The following is a 20,700-nucleotide window of genomic DNA, read 5'->3' on the forward strand; positions in this document are numbered from 1 at the left end:
GAGATATCACTTAGAAATATGGAGTTTACTTCTTTTATTTCTTTCACTTATATACTCAGAAGTGCATTTACTGGATGATACAGTAGTTCTATTTTTTTTTAAGATTTTATTTATTTACTTGACAGAGATCACAAGTAAGCAGAGAGGCAGGCAGAGAGAGAGGGAGGAGGAAGCAGGCTCCCTGCTGAGCAGAGAGCCTGATGTAGGGCTTGATCCCAGGACCCTAAGATCATGACCTGAGCTGAAGGCAGAGGTTTTAACCCACTGAGCCACCCAGGCGCCCCAGTAGTTCTATTTTTAACTCTTTGAGGAATCTCGATAGTGTTTTCAGTTGTGGCTATACCGATTTACATTTCCACAAACAGTGTACGAAAGTTTCTTTTTTCTCTACAGCCTCCCTAACACTTGTTACCTCTTGTCTTTGAAAATAGCCATCTCACAGGTGGGAAGTCATATTTCATTGTGGTTTTATTTGCATTTCGCTGATGATTTATAGTTGAGCATCTTTTCATGTACCTAGTGGTCTTTTGTATATCTTCTTTGAAAAAATATTCAATTCCTTTGTCTAATTTCAGTCAGGGTTTTTTTTTTTTTTTTTACTACTGAGTTGTAGGAGTCCCCTATATATATTTTGAATATTAATTCCTAACTTGATAAGTCATTTGCAAATATTTTCTCTGATACTATAGGCTGCCTTTTTCCTTTTTTCTTTTGTTATGCAGATTTTTAGGTTTGATGCTGCCCCCTTGTTTATTTTTATTTATGTTGCTTTCACTTTTGGTGTCACATCCAAAAAAATCATTAATAAGACCAATGTCAAGGAGTATCTTTCCAGGCTTTCTTCTAGTAGTTTTACAACTTTGGATTTTAAATTTAAATCTTTAATCTATTTTGAGTAAATTTTGGTGAGTGGTATAAGATAAGGGTCAAATTTCATTTTTTGGCATGTAAATATATTTTCCCCAACACCATTTATTTAATGTCCTAAATGTTTATTCCTGGATTCCTTATCAAATATTAGTTACCTTACATGTGGGTGTTTCACCTCTTGATGGTGTTCCAGAAGTCTTTGCATCTCTCTTTATGCCAATATTATGCTATTTTGATTATATAGCTTTGTAATAAAGTTTAAAATCGGAAATTGTGATGCATCCAACTTTATACTTTCTCAGGATTGCATTGACTATTTGGGGTCTTTTATGGTTCTGTATGAATTTTAAGATTTTTATATTTCTGTGGAAAAATGTCACTGGAATTTTGATAGGTATTGTATTAAATCTGTAAATGGTTTTGGATAGTGTGGAAATTTAATAATATCAATTCTTCTGATCCATGAACATGTGATGGCCTTCCATTTCCAGTAAATCTTTACTTCCATGTGTCTTTTAAATTTTTATCAATGTTTTATAATTTTCAGTGTACCAGTCTTTTACCTCATTTGTTAAATTTATTCCTAAGTATTTTACTCTTTTTGATGCTATTGTAAAATGTGGTTGTTTTCTTTATTTCTTTTTCAGATAGTTCATTGTTAGTGTTTAGAGTCTGATTGATTTCTATGTGTTGTTTTTATATACTGCAACATTACTGAATTTGTTGGTTAGTTCTAACAGATTTTCAGTGTCTTTAAAATTTTCTATATAAAAGAATATTATCTGGAAATAGATAATTTTACTTTTTCTTTCTGCTTTGCATGATTTTATTTGTTTTTCTTGTTTAATTTCTCTGGCTATGACTTCTAGTATTATGTTAAAAAGGAGTGGTGCGAGTGGGCATCCTTGTATTGTCTCTGATCTTAGTGTGGAAGCTTTCAAACTTTCATTATTGAATAAAATGCTAACTGTGTGTTTGTCATCTCTGGCCTTTATTACCCTAGGGTGCATCCCTTCTATACCCAATGTCTTGATAATTTTTCTTATTGCAGGATGTTGAATTTTGTTAAATGATTTTCTGCATCTAATTAGGCAATCATGTGATTTTTATTTTTTATTCTACTAATGTGGTATAAAATATTTACTGATATGTGCGTTCAGAACTACCAGTGCATCTAGGAATAAATTCTGTTTGACCATGGCATATGATTTTTTTTTTTTACTTTTTTATTTGGTTTGCTAGAATTTTGACAAGAAGTTTTACACCTATAATTATCAGGGGTATTATTTTCTTTTCTTGTAGTAGCCTCATCTGGCTTTGACAACAGAGTAATGCTAGCCTTATAAAATAAATATGGAATTGTTTCCTCCTCATTAATGCTTTGGAACAGTTTGAGAAGGAATGGTGTTAATTTGTTTTTTAAATATTTAGTAAAATTCACTAATGAAACCATCTATTTCTGAGCTTTTCTTTGGTGGGAGGTTTAATCTTATTATTGGTCTCATCAGTAATCTCATTATTGGTCTTTTCAAATTTTTTGTTTCTTTCTTCATGTGCCAGTTTTGGTAGGCTGTGTGTTTCTAGGAATTTATCCATTTTTTCTAAATTATCCAATACTGGTGCAAAATGATTCATAGTAATCTCTTATGATTCTTTATATTTCTGTGGTATCAGATGAAGTATGTCCACCTTTATTCCTTATTTTATTTTATTTTTTAAAGATTTTATTTATTTGATAGACAGAGATGACAAGTAGGCAGAGAGGTAGGCAGAGAGAGAGAGGGAAGCAGGCTCCCTGCTGAACAGAGAGCTCGATGCGGGGCTCAATCCCAGGACCCTGAGACCATGACCTGAGCTGAGGGCAGAGGCTTTAACCCACCGAGCCACCCAGGCCCCCCTTCATTCCTTATTTTATTTGTTTTCTTCCTTTCTTTTTTCTCTTTTAGGTAAAGATTTGACAATTTTGTTTATCTTTTATATTCATTGATTTTTTTTTCTTGTTTTTGGGGGTCTCAATTTCATTTAGTTCTGCTTTGATCTTTGTTATTTCTTTCCTTCTACAAATTTTGGGCTAGTTTGTTCCTTTTTCTGAAGTTCCTTAAGGTGTCAAGTTCTTAATGTAGGCATTTATTGGAGTGTATTTAATTTCTGCATATTTGTGATTTTTTCAGTTTTCTTTTCTTATTATTTCCTATTTTCATATCACTTAAGTTGAAATAGATACTTGGAATGATTTCAATCTTCTTTAATTTGCTAAGGCTTGTTCTGTGACTTATCACATCTCCAGAAGACATTCTGGAGAATGTTCCATGTGTACTTGAGAAGAATGGGTATTCTGGTGCTGTTGGGTGGACCATTCTGTAAGTTTCATTTTGTCTAAAATGAGATTCAAGTTTAGTGTTTCGAATTGATTTTCTGTCTGAATGATCTATCTGTTGTTGAAAGTGTGCTATTGAAGTCTCCTACTATTAGTTCTGTGAGTATTTGGTTAATATACTTAGGTGCTTCACCTCTTTCTCTCTCTCTCTCTCTCTCTCTCTCTCTATATATATATATATATATATATATAATTTCAATTGTTTTATCCTCTTAGTGAACTGAACTCTTTAGCATTGTGCAATAACCTTCTTATTCTCTTGTTATAGATTTTTGTGGGGTTTTTTTTTTTGTGTGTGTGTGTGTTTAAAGATTTTATTTATTTGATAGAGATCACAAGTAGGCAGAGAGGCAGGCAGAGAGAGAGGAAGATAAGCAGGCTCCCCGCTGAGCAGAGAGCCCGATGTGGGGCTCGATCCCAGGACCCTAAGATCATGACCTGAGCCGAAGGCAGAGGCTTTAACCCACTGAGCAACCCAGGCACCCCTCTCTTGTTATAGTTTTTGACTTAAAATCTATTTTGTCTGGTATAAATATAGGTATTTCAGCTCTCTTTTGTTTTCACTCTCATGGAATATCTTTCCCCATCCCTTTACTTTGAACCCATGTGTCTCTTCAAACCTTTGGTCTCTTGTAGGTAACATATACTGGGGTCTTGATTTTTAAATCATTTAGCCACTTTTATACTTTTTGATTGAAGAATTTAATTCATTTGAATTTAACAATTATTGGGACGTATTGGGACATATTATATTATAATTACATATAACGTAATTATTAGGGACCATCTTATTACCATCTTATTACTGTTCTGCATCTTATTACCATCTTCTTTGTTTTTCCTTTGTTCCTTCTTTCCTGCTATCCTTTTGTGAATTGATGTTTTTCTGCAGTGGTATGCTTTGATGCCTTGTCTTTATCATTTGTGCATTTATCTTTCCTACCCTCTTCAATATGTTTTTTCTTATTTATGTGCTTCACCCAGGAGCTATATTTCTAACCTGAAGTCCTTGGCTCTTGTAAAAGTATTATTGTGCACAGATATCTTAACTGATGCTTCTAATGGGAGTAGGAGTGCTAGAAATTCCCATCCTGCCATTTTGCACAGTTCACTAAATTTTTGTCTTTTTATTGTAATGCTGAAGCTTGTTCAGTAAATTTTTATTTCAGTTATTTTTTTAGTTTAAAAAAATTAATTTTATTTTTCAGCTTTAAAATTTCATTTGTTTCTTCTTAACATCCTCTCTTTGCTAAGACTTTTTTTTTTTTTTTTTTTATGTCAAGCATGCTTATAATTGATCCTGGAATCTGTTTATGTTAGCTCCTTTAAATTCCTGTCACAATCCAAATATCTATCTCATCTCAGTGTTGGCATCTGTTGATTATCTTTTTATATTCAGGGTGAGACTTTCCATGTTTTGGTATAAATGACTTTTCATTGTTTCCTAAACATTACAGCTGTAGTATTTTTTATTATTATTATTATTATTATTATTTACTTAAGAAAGGAGGCACAGAGAGAAAGGAAGAGACTGCCCATTAAGCACAGAAATGAACAAAGGGCTCTATCTCAACACTGACATCACAACCTGAGCCAAATCAACAGTTGGAGGCTCAACTGATTGAGTCACATATGTGGCCCTACAAGTATGGGATTAAAAAACAATGGATATTTATTTATTTATTTATTTGTTTAACAGAGAGACAGAGAGAGCACAAGCAAGGGGAGCAGGAGAGGGAGAAGGAAGGTCCCCACCAAGCAGGCAACCCAGATACGGGGCTTGATCCTAGGACCCTGGGATCTGACCTGAGCTGAAGGCAGAGGCTTAGCTGGATGAGCCACACAGGCGCTCCGACACTGGATCTTATTTAAATCTTCTGTTTTAATAAGTCTTCTCTGATATTGGGCCAGTGAAAGTAGGTATGGAGAGTACTGCCTTCTTACTTCTAGATGAGGGTGAAAGTTCAGTCTCCTTACTAGGCCCCTTTGATACCATTGGTGGAGGATGGTTTCTCCACTGAATGGATGGAGCTTGCTTTCCAGGTTTCTACCAGGTCTTCATCGATGCTTCACTGACAGTACCTTCCCCAGGAGAGAGAGAAACTCCTGGTTACTGCTTCCTAGACAGCCATCACTGACACAATGGGAAGAGGGAATACTCATAATGACACAATAGTGAAAAGTTTCAGCTTCCCACTCAGCCTTCTCTAATATAGGCCATTGAGTAAAAGTGGACACTTATGGCAGTTAGATCATAGGATCCCCACTGTTCTCCACTGATACTGCAAGGTGGGGGACCTTGTTACCCCTAGACTGGGATGAAAGCTCCACCTTTCTCTCTGTCTTCTCTAAAACCAGACTGGGAACAGGTTATAAGGGTTGACGTCTTATAGTGCAGAAAGAATGGAGTCTAGGGTCCTTATTTGGCTTAGCTGGTGGGGATGGGTTGGTACCATGAGTACTTTTCTTCTTGTTCACTGGGGGTAAAAGATTATTTCTAAAATTTCTGCCCTGTGAAATTGCCTCTGTCCATGGTTCTATTGGGGCTATTTTGTTGCTTTTGTTCCCATTGGCTTTTTTAAATTGTCAGCTTCTATAGTATCAAGTTTGCGATACATGAGACAAACAGAAAACTTAGATGTAGTGCTCAGCTCAGCCTTAGGTGTCAACATGGCTAGGCTATAGTCTCCAATTATTTAGTGTAATATTAATTCAGGTGCTATGGTTAAGGTATCTTCTGTATATTACTAAAGTCTATAATCTGTTTGCTTAAAATTATATTAGATAATTTGGGTGGGCTTGATTTACTCAGCTGAAAAGAATTAAGATCAAATTGAAGCTTCCTTGAAAACAAACAAGCAAACAAAGCTTTTGGGTAAATTGGAAGGGGTGATGAACCATGAGAGACTATGGACTCTGAAAAATAATCTGAGGGGTTTGAAGTGGCGGAGGGGTGGGAGGTTGGGGTACCAGGTGGTGGGTATTATAGAGGGCACGGCTTGCATGGAGCACTGGGTGTGGTGAAAAAATAATGAATACTGTTTTTCTGAAAATAAATAAATTGGAAAAAAAATAATATAATAAAATAAATAAAAAATTTTAAAAAGAAAAAAAAAAAAATCCTGCCTGTAGATGCAGCTTCAGCTTGTGCTTGACTGTTCTAGTCTGCCTTTCCTGATGGTTTGCTCTGTGGATTTTGACCTGCAAAGTTAGTCCTCACAATCACACAAACCAATTTCTTTCAATAAATATTTTGGTACTAGGAAGTGTTATGCTGCTATAAGAAATATCTTATGGAAAATATGGAAGTGGCTTATAACTGGGTAGTAGGTAGGTAGGGGCTGGAAGAATTTTAGGAATCATGATATAGAATGCCTAGATTGCTGTGAAGATATTGTTGGTAGAAATAAAGATGTTAAGGACTGCTGGTGAGGCCTCAGGAGGAAGTAAGGAGCATCATAGAGAAATCCTCTATTGTACTAGAGAATACATATACCATCACAAATAGAATGTTGTAGAAATATGAATGTTGAAGGTTGTTCTGATGAGGTCTCAGTAGGAAATGAGGAATGTGTTATTAGAAACTAGAGGAAGGGAGATCCTTGTTATGTAGTGGAGAAAACTCAGCTGAATTGAGTCCTATATTTAATTCAGGCTTTTTTAAAATCCCACAGTGAGCAATGTGTCTGCATTGGCATTTCATTGCATCACAAATAAACTATAAGTTCTCAGCTTTTAAGCACCTGTCTCTGTTCTTACCTGCCATTCTGTCTCCAGAATCCTACAATTTCCTGGTTTGATCTCACGTCAAAAGTTAGAACGCCTGGGTGGCGCAGTTGGTTAAATGACTGCCTCCGGCTTAGGGCGTGATCCTGGAGTCCCGGATCGAGTCCCACATCAGGCTCCCAGCTCCATGGGGAGTCTGCTTCGCTCTCTGACCTTCTCCTCGCTCATTCTGTCTCTCACTGTCTCTCTCTCTCAAATAAATAAAATAAAATCTTAAAAAAAAAAAAAAGTTAGAATACTTTCCTACAGATTTGTTTCTCTGGATTTCCTTTTCCCATGTTTTCTCTTTTTAAGCTAATTTTCATGCTGTTGTATTTTTTGAATATCCTTGAATTTATCAATCATTTGGAAAGTCTTTCCTTCCTATTTCAAGAAGAGTTTGAATAGATTTCTCTCAGAAATGCCTCTTTAGACACATTGCATGGATGGATTTAGAAACTATTATTTCCTCAGTCATGTTTTATGTCATCCTTCTTAATATTTAGTCTTATAAAGTTTAAATTCAATTTTTAAATTTATTCTGTGTTTAGATGTTATTATGGGCTGAATTGTGTTCTCCTCTATTATTTACATATTGAAGTCCTTAACCCCTAGTACCCAATAATATGACTATATTTGGAGATAGGGCCTTTAAAAATCTGATTATGATAAAATGAGACCATATGGATGGGTGGGCCTTCCTCCATAACGATGTTCTTACAAAAAGAGAAGGTTAAAACACAGACAAACACAGAAGAAGGATAATGTGAAGATACAGGGAGACTATGATGATGTACAAGCAAAGGACAGAGGCATTTTTGAAATTTTTGTATGAGTAATGCAACATTTTTAATGAGTTTCTACAAAATGCATTGTCTATCCCCCCCACCCCCTGGGGAAAAAGTTTACCTTTGTAGAACAAAGATTATCATTATCTGCCTTGATCAGTGAGCTGTGTACTTGGTTCCATGAAAAAGCAAATACATAATACAAGAACATTGATTGTTGCTGATCCCAATTTCACTCGAATTTCTATTTAGATGAAGGTTTTTCACTTCATTATTTTGCCCCCTTAAATGATAAAGTGTTCTTAACCATTTATTGAAGACCTAGTTCCAAATGGCCAAATTTTAATTATTCAGTATAGTTGATATTAAAGTAAGCGAGATAAAAAAAATTAATAGGATGTTCTGGAAAGTTTTTTTTTTTTTAATGTCAACAATGTTGTATAAGCAGTTCTGAATTAATCTATAAGTAGACAAAACATGTCAATGAAGGAACACTTTTTTTTAATGTAAAACTTCTGAACTTATACAAAAATATACAATCACATTATTTAGGAAGTATTTTAATTTTATATACATGCAATTTTTTGTTTTATTTTTAATATTATCTTTCTTTTGAATTAAAGGAGAAAAAAAGGGATAGTGAAATTTCTTCGGTGCTTAGTTTTTTCTGAAATTCCTGGCCTAGTCCTGAGTGCAAATTATCTATTAGTGTGCAAAATAAGAACAGTTTTTAGTCTTTTGTTTTTAGTTTTTGTTTGTTCCTTGCAAAATTGGGGATTATGTCCCAAGAGAAGTAACTATTTTACTATTATATTGTACTTCTTGCTTTGATCACATTACTTCTAGCTTAGTCCTATAACTTTAAGAAGTCTTTATTTTTTTCAAAACTGTCCTCCCATAATTGTCAGAGTAATCTATTTATATGATAAATCTAAAATGTTATCAAGACTTGTCCCCCTCTTAGACCTCTTCAATAATTTGTATTGCTTATAATCTTCCATATCAAACTCTGCTGAACTTACTGCATGCCCCATTCCATCTCAAACCTCTCTGATTGCTAATATGATTTCCTTTGTGTTCATCTTTTTCTACTCCTTATCCTATGTTTAATTGTCATTTATTTTCTTCTTTTTTATAAATAAATTTTAAAAAATCAAATATCTTCCCATTTTATAATGGCCTCTTTTCTCATAGCCATTGCCTGTGGATTAGAGAACTGCTTTATTTGTTTTCTCCATTTATAACTTTGGTATCTTATATCATCTGATATTGCAAATATCTCTCTCCTTTTCTGTCTCATCCTTAGCTTATTGAAGATAGTGACCATATTTGACTGCTTGTTTCTCTGTTAAATAGTGTAATGCCTTTGCATAGTAGCCACCCAATATATGTTTGCTGAAATAACTTAAAACTATAAAGTACTCATGAAAGAAACTGAGGAAGACACAAAGAAGTGGAAAAATGTTCCATACTCATGGATTGGAAGAACAAATATTGTGAAAATGTCTATGCTACCTAAAGCAATCTACATGTTTAATGCAATCCTTATCAAAATACCATCATTTTTTTTTCAAAGAAATGGAACAAATAATCCTGAAATTTGTATGGAACCAGAAAAGACCTCAAATAGCAAGAAGAATGTTGAAAAAGAGAGCCAAAGTTGGTGGCATCACAATTCCAGACTTCAAGCTCTATTACAAAGCTGTCGTCATCAAGATACTATGGTACTGGCACAAAAACAGACACATAGATCAATGGAACAGAATAGAGAGCCCAGAAATAGACCCTCAACTCTATAGTCAACTAATCTTTGACAAAGTAGGAAAGAATGTCCAATGGAAAAAAGACAGCCTCTTCAACAAATGGCATTGTGAAAATTGGACAGCCACAAGCAGAAAAATGAAACCGGACCATTTCCTTATACCACACACAAAAATAGACTCAACATGGATGAGGGACCTCAATGTGAGAAAGGAATCCATCAAAATCCTTGAGGAGAACACAGGCAGCAACCTCTTTGACCTCAGCCACAGCAACTTCTTCCTAGGAACATTGCCAAAAGCAAGGGAAGCAATGGCAAAAATGAACTATTGGGACTTTATCAAGATCAAAAGCTTTTGCACAGCAAAGGAAACAGTTAACAAAAGCAAAAGTCAACTGACAGAATGGGAGAAGATATTTGCAAATGACATATCACATAAAGGGCTAGTATCCAAAATCTATAAAGAACTTAGCAAACTCAACATCCAAGGAACAAATAATCCAATTAAGAAATGAGTAGAGGACATGAACAGATATTTCTGCAAAGAAGACATCCAGATGGATGTGTCATCCAGACACATGAAAAAGTGCTCCACATCACTCAGCATCAGGGAAATACAAATCAAAACCACAATGAGATACCATCTCACACCAGTCAGAATGGCTAAAATTAATAAGTCAGGGAATGACAGATGCTGGCGAGGATGCGGAGAAAGGGGAACCCTCCTACACTGTTGGTGGGAATGCAAGCTGATGCAGCCACTCTGGAATACAGCATGGAGGTTCCTCAGAAAGTTGAAAATAAAGCTACCCTATGACCAAGCAATTGCCCTACTGGGTATTTACCCTAAAGATCCAAATGTAGTAATCTGAATGGGCACATGCACCTGAATGTTTATAGCAGCAATGTCTACAATAGCCAAACTATGGAAAGAGCCCAGATGTCCATCGACAGATGAATGGATAAAGAAGATGTAATAGATATATAGATATAGATATAGATATAGATATAGATGATATAGATATAGATATAGGAATACTGTGCAGCCATCAAAAGAAATGAAATCTTGCCATTTGCAATGACCTGGCTGGAACTAGAGGATATTATGCTGAGTGAAATAAGTCAATCAGAGAAAGACAATTATCATATGATCTCCCTGATATGAGGATTTTGAGAGGCAAAGTGAGGGGTTTGAGGGGTAGAGAAGGAAAAAAAATGAAACAAGATGAGATCGGGAAGAAGACAAACCATAAGAGACTCTTAATCTCACAAGACAAACTGAGGGCTGCTGGGGGGAGGGAGTTATGGAGAGGATGGTTGGGTTGTGGACATTGGGGAAGGTATGTGCAATGTAAGTGCTGTGAAGTGTGTAAGACTGATGATTCCCAAACCTATACCCCTTGGAGCTAATAATATATGTTAATTTAAAAATATAAAAACAATTGTGTAGTCTATAATATGCAAACATGCTATCACATTTCTTAAAAAAAATGTCTATATAATATGCTATTATACCGCAATAACAGAAACTCTCTTAATTTACTATAGAACACATTCAGTTTACTCAAATCTAGGTACTTATGGAGTGAAAGGTGGCAACAGTTTAATAGAAAATAGCCAAACTTTGTAGTTTGTGGCATAAATGTTGAGAAGAAACTGTTTCTTGTTGTACATACACAGAGAATTTGGGTTGCTAGACTATCCTTAGTTAGATTGGAATCGGGCCATGGCATAGGCTAACCATCATGTTCTCTAGCAAAATGTGTCCTGGGAGGCTTAATGAGCACAAATGGTCAGGACTTCAGCTTTATGTCTCATTCAATAAAGTCTCTTGTCTCTCAAGAAACTAAAATGAAGAGTGAGTCATAAAGAAATCAATAGTGTTATATTCAAACAAGGCTATTTAGACCAAAACACATTCCATTTTCTCATTAACCATGGAGCCAAAGCAGGGAGGGGAAAGAATTAGTATTTGTTTGAAAATGCACACAGATGGAATTGTTGCTTCCCACTGCCTGGTGAAGGCTCCAAAGTGCACACAATTAAGTGTATTTTATTAAAACTAACTTTAAAAATGGATGCTGTTTCCTCTCACTTACTTAATAATTGATTAATTACAGCCTGCTTTACTTCTCTCAGAGACATTTTTCAGATTTATTTGCCCATTACATTTTTGAAGTTTTGTTGGCTTTGAGAATTGTATTTTAAAAGATTAGAGGAAATTCATTTCCTCAATTTTTTAAAGCCTTTAGTTGGGAGATATCAATGTATTATTGCTCATGTTTTATGCTTTTCAATGCAAAACAGAAGTATTACAATTGGAAAGGCACAACAGTTGTTTCTATTTCTTCTTGACCCCTTAGGACATACTCTGTTGTTAAACAATGCAAATATAATGAATCACATATATAATTTTAAATGTTCCAGTAGCCACATTAAAAAGTATAAAAAGATTGGTGAGTGCTGTGAAGTGTGTAAACCTGGCGATTCACAGACCTGTACCCCTGGGGATAAAAATATATGTTTATAAAAAATTAAAAATTAAAAATTAAAAAAAAGGATAAAAAGAAAGAGGTGAAATTAATTTAGTGCTGTATATTTAGTCTTTAACTTAGTGTATCTAAAATGATACCAATTTGACATGCACTCAAAATTAAATGTCATTATTGTGATATTTTACATTTTTTAGTGAAATACATTTGAAATCTGGTGTGTACTTTACAACTACAGCACACCTACATTTGCACTAGCCTCACTTCAAGGGTTCAAAGTAGCTACCATGTGGATATTGTGACTCTACTTGATCTAACATGACAGTGATACAAATCCCTTTGGAAGTTGTCTCCTCAGAGTTCAGCTTCATCCAAATTTTAAAATCTCTTGAACATTTCCCCCTCCCACCATCACTAACACCACCAAAGCAAATACCATTTTACTTCAAATGTCTACAAATTGTACAGGATGTGGTAGGTTTATGATCAGTGCTCAGAGAGCAATTGGCATTTGAATTAAACCACATGAAGATAACAACAGGCGATTACCCATTTTAACAGCTGCTAAGTGGTGTTAATTGCTGGCTGTAGACCACAAGCTGAGCAATTTTCTCTGTATTGTACAAACTGAACAAAGCAAACTAGAAGTTAAAAGAAAAAGTATTACCCTTATTATAATAATATATAGTACTTGGTAATATAATGTATTCTCATAATCTATGTTATTTATGAATTTGACAAGGAACAGGTATAAAAAGAAATGATAATATATATAATTCTGTGCTTTTATTTTCAAATAATAAATATTTGAAATATTTATACATGCATACAATTAGAAATGTTCTAAACATTTTGTAAGTTTATAAAACTGTCAGTGGATGGAATTCTTCATGTTCAAATTAATTAGAAGATGTGGTTAAATGTTGAAGGAAGCTGGAAAACATAAAGCATGGTTAAACTAGTTCTATTAAAAACCATCCAAAAGAAATGGAATTTATTAGATCATTGCACTATGCTGACTGAGCTGAGTTCTATTAATTTTACTAACATTTCAGCTTTTTAGTTCCTAAAATGATGGCTACAAAAATATTCCATTTCAATTAATGAGACAGTAAAACAATAAACTGATCACATGGAGAAATTAAAAGTGCTTGATTATTTAAAATAGTAAACATAATCATTATAATTTTTCTTATGAATGTGTACTGTTTAAATAAACATGGATTTAATATAGAATATTTTGTGGCCCAGTTTAGGATATAAATTGGTATTATTTTGACAAAAGCTACTTCCATACAGAATTCCCTTAATTTTTTATGCTATATAATCATCTATTGATACTTCAGCTTTAGGATATGCATTTTTAGGCCTGTATTGTACCATGTACTTTCAGAAGGAGCTAGACGGGTTTTGACATTTGTCGCCTGATACCTGCTAGAACTTTGTTTTTCTGCCAGGTCATTTCCTAATGGTATCTGGGTTATTAACTATTTCTCCAGATGGATTCAGTATTTCCCTTGGCTTGACCAAATTTTATACAGGTATCTTCTCTTCTATAGGCCACTTCCCCTCCTTCACTTAGAACACTTACTTTAGAAAACTTGAAATTATAAATTCTTTCTCTGCCCCTTTGAGATGTAAATATTCTTTCAACCTCCTGCCGGTTTTACCATCTAAAAGTATTTTTCTCAATGACTTAGGAGACATTTTGAGATAGTCATCAAAAAAGATAGGGTCTTTTTATGCCATTTTCAATGAGATTATAAAGGCCTAACTTTGATAAACACCAGTTAACAAGTACAGATGGCCTAATTATATTGACTAACCTCTCCCGTAATGTCCTCCAGTACTCCAGTACCTCTCCAGCAATTCATACACTTTTAAATTCTTCTGCCTTCTGTTTCAATGGAGTTGGAATTGAGTTCACTCTTTATCCCCAACTGTTGTAGTCTTAATTCCTACTATAATGATTTTGTATAAAATCTTCCTTCCTGTTTAACTCTATTCTGCTTAATTCTATCTGGGAAATTTTTTCTTTGACACTATCAAAAGCCCCACATCTGGAAAAAGAGACAGAGACCTTGGAAATTTACTTTGTCTAATTAAGCCTTGCACTGACGATATTCTAGAATCATTGCACTTAATCTAGTATTATACAGCTTTCAAAAATGTTTTCTTTGTATAGGATTATAGGATCATGGAGTATGGTATGTACAGAAATGTCAGCTGTTGCCATGGTTACTTCAAGGATATGGAGGTGCTGAAAGGAAAAGAGAATAAAGCTTAACTCCTTTATGCTATCCTTTGTATTTTTTTTATATCCTAAAATTTGCATTTGTTACTCTTGTAAGTAAATACACACATGTACACATGTAAAAACAAACCTCTCAAAAATAAGAAAAAGATCTGCTCAAAAATATCTCTGTTGGTAGTAATTTGTTAGACAAAATGATGGTTATTCATAAATGACAGATTTTAAAGTGAATTTAGAAAACATTTTGAAGGTATGAATTGTGAGGAAATATTCAACCCAGACATCTCTACAAAGGTGAAGGGGCCAAAAATATTGTTGGATGAATATTAAACTAAAAGACTGCAAAGACAAAAAGAAACTTCACCTTTTTATATAGGTAAACAGATTCAATTCATTGCATATATTTTAAATGCTCTCAAGATAAACAATAACTCTTTCTCTCAAGAGGACATGATACCATTATTTGTCACAGATAATTCATCCTGAATTCACTTGGTAACTGAGTTGGCCATTTACGGTAGTTAATTGGTTTTTTGCAAAGGAAAAATAAACTTCTTATACTCATGACAGGAAGTAGTTTTGCAACATGGAGCCAAGAGCCTTTTGAAGCTAGGCTCCTATCCTTGCATAGAAACTGAGAAATAGAGTCATTATCTTTCTTAGATGTTAAGTTTCCAAAGCAGTGGTTCCCAGGTCCTTCAGAAATACATCCCTGCTCATAAGGCTGGCAAAAAGCTTATTTAGTTTTTAAGAGGATTTACATATATTTCAAAGTGACAGAAAAATAAAAACACAAAACAAAACAACAAAACAAAAACCTCTACCAGAAATCTTGAGTGTCATCTATGTAGAAATTAAAGGCATACAATTTGAATGGAATTATCCTGACCTATGGACCTGTAAGTATCCATATGACTGAATGCTTATGTCCCCCTCGAAATACTTCCCAAAGGAATGGTATTAAGAAGGAGGTCCTTTGGGAAGTAATTAGATCATAAGGATGGAGCCCTCATGAATCGTCTTCATACACTATAAAGCTCATTTTCTTTCTCTCTTTCTCACTCTTTCTCTCTTGCTTTCACATAAAGATGCAATGAGAAAGTGGCAATCTGCAAACCAGAAAGGGAGCCTGTATCCAACTGGCTATGCTGGCACCTTGATCATGAACTTCCCAACCTCTAGAAGAGTGAAAAATAAATTTCTATTGCTTAAACTACATAGTCCATGGTGTTTGTTTGTTTTCTTAACCCATGGGGTTTTTGTTATCACAGCCCAAACTGACTAAGATGATCAAGTTGGAGATCTTCAGTTGCCTAGAACACAGTTCATGAGACATGACTACACTAACCCATACGTTTTTAATTTAAGTAATATAATTTCCTTTTTCCTCTATTTATTCTATAATATTTGTTGAGGCAATTTCTAGAAAATAAATCATACCTATAAGGAAGAAAATTAAAAATAATTTATAATCAAAATTGTTAACATTTCTATTGTATTATCCAGTGGTATTTTGCATTTATACATTTTAATAAACCCTAAATCTAGTTTATATATTTTTGTTAGTCTTTTAAATGCAATGTTATATATATTTAAATGTGTGCAGTTAACTTCAATTTTTTTCCATATGGACAATGATCATATTATATAAGCTATACTCTAGGAGCTCTAATATCTCTACTTTATACTCTAGGGGCTGCTAATTCCCTTTTTTAAAATCAGTAATTCTCACTCCAGGAAGAGTTGGCATTTTATCAGCAATCCCACACTACAGAAGCTGCTACAATGAGTAATCTAGCTATCTATATGCCCCATCTGCACCAGCTGCTTTATAAAATGTATGTTAGAACAGAGTGTTTATTGGTGAAATTACTTAATTAGCAAAATGAATGTTAGAAATGGTATTGAAGATAGAAAGGATTATCTGGAGTATTGTAGAGACACTTCCTCATCTGTCCATTACTATGGTATAAAAATTTAGGAAGCACCTTGACAGATAATTTTAGATAGATTACCTAGGCTCGATTTCTAAATGGTTAATATGCTGTTTCTTGTTCTGAAAGTGCCTAGTTACATGACCCTGATAGATGGTTAGATGAATGCTGTAGCTAGAATATGGCCCTATTTCCCTCAGGTGAACCTTTAATAGAGGATGTTTTGAGAACTCCAAAAAAAGGCATAAAAATTATAGAACGTTTTGTTTTACTTTTTTTTTTAATTAAAATTTGTTTAAAATAAGTCAGCATATAGGGCGCCTGGGTGGCTCAGTGGGTTAAGCCGCTGCCTTCGGCTCAGGTCATGATCTCAGGGTCCTGGGATCGAGTCCCGCATCGGGCTCTCTGCTCAGCAGGGAGCCTGCTTCTCTCTCTCTCTCTCTCTCTCTCTCTGCCTGCCTCTCCGTCTACTTGTGATCTCTCTCTGTCAAATAAATAAATAAAATCTTTAAAAAAAAAAAATAAGTCAGCATATATAGCAGAAAGGGTCAAAGACTTGTGTTCATTATATCTTTTTAGTGGGATAATTCTGAAAGAGCAACTACCCCTCACCCAAGGCTACTAAAAATGCTAGCATAAGTTATAGTTGTCTAAAACTAAATTGGGTAATGCCAGTTTGGGATATAAATATCTCTCTTATTACATTTCTTTACAAACACTATTTTCTCAACCTTTTGTAAAGATATACCACAGTTTACCTAATCAGAATCAACTGATAGACATATGAATGAGAAACAATGTAACAAAGAACATCTTTGTCCTTGTCTTTGAATTCCCAACTATTTCATTGTGATACAATGTCAGAAGTCATATTACTTCTTCAAAACATGATTGTAGCTTTTTATACAGTAGCAAGTTGTTTTCCAGAAAATATGTGCTAGTTTATAATCCCTCTACTTCTCTGAAAGTTGGAAAGTTTCCTTAGCTTTCTCATGTTTTGTTTTGCATGTGATGGAAAAGGGGAAAAAAGACAAACCTCCCCACATTTCAGGACAATCTGTCTTCAACCATTTCTTTCTCCTATTTCTGCTCTCCATACCTACTGCACACATACACTTGGATAAGCAGTAATATATGGGAAAGGAGGGGATTAGAGGGACATCATTTTAATCACTAGTATGATCAAGGAATAAATTTTTATTTTTTCAGTTAAGAAAAACCCAAGCAAGCATCTAGGATATTTTTACCTATCTGGAAAGAGCAATAACTAGAAGAAAATATCAGGGTATTAAATGTACAGAAGCCAAGTTATCAGTCATCCCTGAAAGAAGTAATAAACAGAGCACACACAGACACACACACACACACACAAACACACACACACACACACACACACACAAGAAACAGCACACTAAGGAGAATAGACTGAACCAAAAAGTGGGTACTTACCCTAAGTTGTAAGATTTGGAAAAGATATCCATACATGTTTTATGAATGATATTATAAACTATACTCCTTAGAAAAACTTACGATTTTATAGCCAACAAAATATTAAAGAGACTTATTTGTGATCATGCCTGATTGGGGATAGAGAAAACAACGAGAGAACTCACCAGAGATGAGGTTGTTTCTCTGTGTGTGTGTATGTTGTTATCTGTGCTGATTTAGGGTTGGGTCCTGTACTGAGGAAAATATGTCCCCTCTGTGAATTATCCCTCTGGTTATGCTTTCTCTGGTATGACTATTGAATTTTGTGATGATGTCCCTAAATGTTTAATGCAGAACTGAGGATGGGAACTGAGTATAAAGGAAAATAAGTCATAGAAATGTAAAGCAACTAGGATAATTACATCTTAAAAGAAGGTATCAGAATTCAGTATTTGGAAAATCCTAATATAGCTAAAATAATATTCCTTCTATGTCCTTTGTAGGTTTTTTTTTTTTTGAGATTTATATTTATATTTGTTAATCTTATAACTAAAAGTAATTTATATTTATAAATTTACAATTTATAAATTTATAAATTTACAATTTATATTTGTTAATCTTATAACTAAAAAAAAGTAAACCAGAAAATCTTAAGCCAGAAACTGAATAGTAATTAAAATAATTATACAAATGCATTAAAAAGTACGACACAAGTAGAATAATTGAATAAATGAAAATTTTTAATAATTTTTAACTGGGTTTACATTTTTTGTGATAACTATCTAGCACAGGGTTTTAGAAACACTGTGGTGATCAAAATAAAATCACACCATGAATATCCAAAAATACAATTGATGACTTTTGGCAAGTTGTAATTGCACTATTTTTTACAAAAGAGTAATTATCAGTTAAGAAAAGTAAAATCTGAACTAGTGAGGAAAGTAAAGGGCTAAACTATTATCAATTAATTTGATTAAAAAAGCAGATAATCAAACAGAGCTTTTCAACTCCTGGTGTATGAGTTAATAATCAATACATTTTATCTGTATGGTAAAAGTTCTTGAGACCTTCTTATATTTATTTGTCAAATAAAGTGTATTCCTTTAATTTCAGAGTTTTTTTGTTTTTTTTTTTTTTCCTCCCGGCAGGTGTTGTCTCTCATTCTGAAGAAATTGATAGGAACTGAGTAAATAAGTTATAACATTGTATCACCATTTCCCAAGATGCAGTATTGCCAAATCTTTTTATTCTTGAACTTAATATGTGGTCTGAAAGAGTTGTTCAAATATGCAAATGTTTGCAGAATGAAGACAATAGACAGGGATAAGAGGAGGAGCTCATTTATATGTAAATGACTCTGTAAAGAAGTAATAGAGCATGTATTGCTCCTTGTTACAAAAAAATTCAGTACCCTGAAAAATAGTCTTGTTACAAGAAATTAACTTAGGAAAGGAAAACACAATATCTTAATGGGTGAAACAATTGTCTGGCTATCTGATAAGCATGAAAATGTCTGTGAGATCCAAATGCAACCACTTAGACTATCAAGAAGGAATCTGATCAAAATCTTATCATCCACAGAATACTCAGAGCTATCATCTTTCCTACCAGCAACTATCAAAGTACTGTTAGAGAAGTATATTTTAGGAAAAGTTTTCAATTAGCAATAATCGCGCCTCGGATAAACCTCATTGGCTACGATACTGCCACTTTTATAAGCCAGACCTGAAAACCATGGTATATACTATCATTATTTATTAGAAAAATATATCTCCAAAATAGTATAATAGTTGCATTGAAACAGAGTGAACATGCTTAAAGAAATTTTTTGAAATATATATTTTTGTTTACAACGAATAAGTTCTTTAGTTAGGAAACTAAAATAGTTGTAAAACTTTAAAACTTGAGTTTTAAAGCTAATGTTAAATGAAATGAATGGCATATCATTTATCTATTTATATATCTATGTATGGATATCTGTGAAAAATTTGTAACACTGAATCTTTACCCTGATGCAATCACAAAGAAAAGCCTGAGATAAATTTTGATCATTGTGCTGAGGAAAATAAGTCATAGAAATGTAAAGCAACTAGGATAATTACATCTTAAAAGAAGGTATCAGAATTCAGTATTTGGAAAATCCTAATATAGCTAAAATAATATTTCTAAAAGATGACATTTCAAATGTCAAATGAGAAAAGCTAATGATAAAGTATATGACATTTTTGATCATTTTCTAAAAATAAATCATTTTTCACTCATAAAAATCACACATGGACCCTAATAACTTGCATGCCTTCGATGGACTTGCATATGGTGATATCTATAGGAAATTATTCCACTAAAAGAGCTTATCCTATTCCTTGCAAAGATGCATTACCTAGAGAATCTCACAACTTAAATCATAAATACCTTAATAGTTTCCAAACGAACAAACAGAATATTAGGATACCTAAAAATGAATAACCATCAGACTGGTAGTGCTTGTCTCATTACAATCATGGATACTAGAACAAAATGAATTAATGTCTTTACAATTATGATAGAAAAAAAAATGTGAAACTGTTATCCAATGTTCAAGTTATCCATGAAATATAAGAGCAAAATAAAGTTTATCTCGAGTTTAATACTTACGGATCTACTAAAAAATTACTGGAGAATGTATGCTAACCACAAAAGTATTCTCAGAAAGAGGGTAAAATTGGATACATTTGACACAAATCTCAAGTAATTGAGTATGATAAAAATTGAAGAAAACCAGAAAGAAATTAAATGTGGATACATTAAAGGCCCCTAAGTAGTGCAGTGGATTAAGCAAGCAGCTTTTGCTTTCAGTTCAGGTCAAGAGATCAGGATTCTAAGATCCAGCCCCACCTCAGTCTCTGTGCTGAAGTCTGAGTCTGCTTGGCCTTCTCCCTTCCCCTTTCCATCCCCCCTCTTGTGTGTTCTCTCTCAAATAGATACATAAATCTTGTGTGTGTGTGTGTGTGTGTGTGTGTGTTTATGTATCTTTTTTTTTTTTTTAAGTGG

The 20,700-nt window shown here is 33.8% G+C and overlaps 1 non-coding gene across 1 annotated transcript; it reads right to left on the reverse strand.

Moving 5' to 3' along the window:
- Window positions 1-19,254: 19,254 nt before the first annotated feature.
- On the reverse strand, window positions 19,255-19,391 carry LOC122914711. The gene has a single exon (XR_006385824.1). It is a non-coding gene; the product is annotated as a U4 spliceosomal RNA (small nuclear RNA).
- Window positions 19,392-20,700: the final 1,309 nt, after the last annotated feature.

The sequence above is a fragment of the Neovison vison genome, chromosome 7 (genome assembly GCF_020171115.1).
Source record: "Neovison vison isolate M4711 chromosome 7, ASM_NN_V1, whole genome shotgun sequence".
Lineage (NCBI taxonomy): Eukaryota > Metazoa > Chordata > Mammalia > Carnivora > Mustelidae > Neogale > Neogale vison.